Source organism: Suricata suricatta, chromosome 8 (assembly GCF_006229205.1).
Source record: "Suricata suricatta isolate VVHF042 chromosome 8, meerkat_22Aug2017_6uvM2_HiC, whole genome shotgun sequence".
Taxonomy (NCBI): Eukaryota; Metazoa; Chordata; class Mammalia; order Carnivora; family Herpestidae; genus Suricata; species Suricata suricatta.
The window spans coordinates 68,784,774-68,785,674 of NC_043707.1; positions in this window are offsets into that span (position 1 = coordinate 68,784,774).

Consider the following 901-nt stretch of genomic DNA (forward strand, 5'->3'; position numbering starts at 1 on the left):
TCTTCCTATTTTATAGATGGCTACTTTTTTGCTGCCTCCTCACATGATGGAAGAGGAGAAAGTGCTCTCGTGACTTTGTTTAGAAGGGCACTAATCAGACTTCATGAGGCCCTGCTCTCACTACTTCATTGCTTCCCAAAAGCTTCTATTTCAATGTCCACATTGGGACATTGGGGGTTAGGATTTCATCAAATGAATTTTGGAAGAACACAAACATTTAATCTTTAACATGGTTGGAGTGATAACCAGATGGGGATGACCAGAGAAAATTCTGAAGAAGGTGAATAGCACAGGGCATCTATAAAATCAAAAGGGATGGGGAGAAAATAATGAAACAGAATCAGGGATGTTTATCAAGAGGCTGAGTGGTGGCCTTCATAAAATGTCACTATCCCTAGCCTTGATTTGAGCCAATTTCAGACCATAAATCCCTAACACCTGGAAGGGAGAGCAGAATCCCAAGGCAAAGGACCAGGCTACTCTGGGATAAGGATAGATGATCATGGCTTTCCCATTTCTCCCTCTGGGGGATCTCTGGCCATTTGCCTCGTATTTGTGTCCTGGAGAAATGATAATGCCGAAACATTTTGAGGACTCTTGTAATCAGGATGCAAGTTGGTAGTGATGTCCAGATACCAGAAGACATCACAGTCTCCCTGTTAAAATAGGGGCACATGGGATCCAGGTAATCAATGCAGTCCTGGCCCAGGGGCAACTAATTGGAGTCTAGTATTGGTTTTCACTTAAGAGTAAAAGTTCATCTGAGAACAAGAACCATTACACATTTTTCTGTACATCTCCTCAAAGTATGCTTAAGCACAGAATGTACTAAATGTTGACACTTCTCTTTATTGTTTCTGGGTTTTTTTCATGATTGTTTTCAATTGCCAGAATTCTATGA